Genomic DNA, 3248 nt, shown 5'->3' on the forward strand with positions numbered 1-3248 from the left:
AACTCAGCACTTTCTTCACAACTTCACACAACTAACCAGCAAGTGCACTGGGTCGTCCAAGTAATAAACCTTACGTGAGTAAGGGCCGATCCCACGGAGATTGTTAGTATGAAGCAAGCTATGGTCACCTTATAAATCTCAGTTAGGCGGATAATAATTGGTTATGGAGTTTTTGAATAATAATAATAAATAAACAGAAAATAAAGATAGAAATACTTATGTAAATCATTGATGGGAATTTCAGATAGGCGTATGAAGATGTTGTGCTCCTTCTGAATCTCTGCTTTCCTACTACCTTCATCCAATCCTTCTTTTTCCTTTCCATGGCAAGCTGTATGTAGGGCATCACCGTTGTCAATGGCTACATCCCATCCTCTCAGTAAAAAAGGTCCAAATGCTCTGTCACAGCACGGCTAATCATCTGTCGGTTCTCGATCATGCCAGAATAGAATCCCTTGATTCTTTTGTGTTTGTCATCACGTCCAACAATCACGAGTTTGAAGCTCGTCACAGTCATTCAATCCCTGAATCCTACTCGGAATACCACAGACAAGGTTTAGACTTTCCGGACTCTCATGAATGCCGCCATCAATTCTAGCTTATACCACGAAGATTCTGATTAAGGAATCCAAGAGATATGCGCCTGGTCTAAGGTAGAACAGAAGTGGTTGTCAGTCACGCGTTCATAGGTGAGAATGATGATGAGTGTCATGGATCATCACATTCATCATGGTGAAGTGCAACGAATATCTTAGAATAGGAATAAACTGAATTGAATAGAAAATAGTAATAATTGCATTAAAACTCAAGGTACAACAGAGCTCTACACCCTTAATCTATGGTGTGTAGAAACTCCACCGTTGAAAATACATAAGTGATAGTGGTCCAGGCATGGCCGAATGGCCAGCCGCCTAAATGTGATCAATAGTCTCCTAAGATGAGTAATGGAATAAAACCGAGACCAAAGATGTCTAATACAATAGTAAAATGTCCTATTTATATTAGACTATCTACTAGGGTTTACAGAAGTAAGTAATTAATGCAGAAATCCACTTCCGGGGCCCACTTGGTGTCTGCTTAGGCTGAGCTTGAGCTTTACATGTGCAGAGGCTTCTTTTGGAGTTGAACGCCAGGTTGTAACGTGTTTTTGGCGTTCAGCTCTGGTTCGTGACGTGTTTCTGGCGTTTGACTCCAAAATGCAGCATGAAACTGGCGTTGAGCGCCGGTTTACGTCGTCTATTAACGAATAAAGTATGAACTATTGTATATTGCTGGAAAGCTCTGAATGTCTACTTTCCAACTCCGTTAAGAGCGCGCCATTTGGAGTTCTGTAACTCCAGAAAATCCATTTCGAGTGCAGGGAGGTCAGAATCCAACAGCATCAGCAGTCCTTTGTCAGTCTTTTATCAGAGTTTTGCTCAGGTCCCTCAATTTCAGCTAGAAAATATCCGAAATCACAAAAAAACACATAAACTCGTAGTAAAGTCCAGAAATGTGAATTTAGCATAAAAACTAATGAAAACATCCCTAAAAGTAGCTAGATCCTACTAAAAACTATCTAAAAATAATGCCAAAAAGCGTATAAATTATCCGCTCATCAGTCAGCTTAAGGATTAACTTGAGCATGAGGTATTTGATTAACTTGAGAAATGAAAGTGCAGGATGATTCAATGTATATCACGAGAACGCAATGAATCACGGAATTGCTGACCCAAGTAGCCGAGAACTTGAACTTGGTGCAGGTCAAGTGAAACTCAATTCTAACAAGTTCAAGTTCAGGTCTAGGTAATAATCTTAAAAGCAAAGCAATTTCCAGAAATTTAGGCAGCATTCTGGCAGTAAATTTGACGTTCCCGGATGACAAATAGCAGTAGAATGCAAGTATACGAATCCAAAAAAAATTGTAACAACATGAAGAGCAAGGATTAGATGTATACAAGAAGCATCAAACTTAACTTTACAAGCAGAATTTAGCAGGCAGCAGTGGTGATCATCAAGAAAAGGAAAACAGGGCACTATAGCAGCAAACATATATGCAATATTCAAAATGTAAACAAATACGGAGCACTTATCAGGCCTAGGATCATCTAACCATAACCTAACTACCTAACCGCAGTTATTTCTATCTAGCCTAGCATGCAGGATTAACCAACTAACGAATCTAAAACTAACTAATCAAAATTAATAATAAAAAATAGTAAAAAAATAGAGCAGTGGGGCAGGCTATGAAACCTGGAAGCATAGCAAAAAGGGAAATGGAAGAGGGAAAATGGACAGACGTATCACTGCTCGGGACTGGTGGCGGCCGGCGAAGTCTGCGGCGGCGCTGTGGCAGAGGGGTAAATGGTAGAGTGGAGCAATGAAACAGGGCACAGTGCAACAGAGTAGTGGGAGTGAATAGTGAGGAGAGAGATGAGGAGGGGAAAGGGAAGGGTTGGTGGTGGCTGTGTGGTCCACTGGCGGCGACGGGGTGACCGCGGCAGTGAACAAAGAGGGTGAAATGGTGAGAGGAAGGAGAGGGGGAAAGAGGGGGGCGAGAGGGAAGGAGAAATAGGGGGTAAGGAGAGGATGGTGGCGGCGGTAGCGTCCCTGGCGCGGTGGCTGGTGGTTGTAGGGAGTGCAGAGGTTGATTATGGATGGGGAAGGAGAATAGGGAGAGACATTGGGGATAAGGGTTTGCGCGACTGCGCTGAGCTCCTCGTGTCCTTGGGGTTATGATTTTTTTAATCCACGTGTGCGCGCACCGTGCGCATCCGCGTGGGTGGATGGAAAATTGATGGGCACGGTAGTGGCATGCGCGCTGAAGCGCGGATGAGAAAACTCTATATTGACGCGGATGCGAACCGTGCGCATTCACATCTAGTGAATTGGGCCAGAGGCTTAAGACTAGCCCAGAGTTGGTGCAACTCTCGGGTTGCAAGCCTGGAAACTACGTTAGCTCATCGATGCACACGTGGCATGTACGCGTCCGCGTGCATTGCAAATTATGGGTATTGACGCGCAGGCACACAGTGCGCGGATGTGTGTGGGCGGTGTGGCCAGGAGCTTAATGTCAGCTCAAGAGAGGCCCAAGTCTCTGGAAAAGTATATGGGTCTGCGTCTGCGTATGGACGCGTGCGCGTACTGCGTGTGTGCGCGTCCCTACCCTCTCTCTTTTTTTTTTTAGAAATACTAAAATAACTCAAAATCCTCCTATCACTACCTACGACACAAAATTAACCAAATTTGTAAAAATACAAAAATCTTTG

The sequence above is a fragment of the Arachis stenosperma genome, chromosome 1 (assembly GCF_014773155.1).
Source record: "Arachis stenosperma cultivar V10309 chromosome 1, arast.V10309.gnm1.PFL2, whole genome shotgun sequence".
Taxonomy (NCBI): domain Eukaryota; kingdom Viridiplantae; phylum Streptophyta; class Magnoliopsida; order Fabales; family Fabaceae; genus Arachis; species Arachis stenosperma.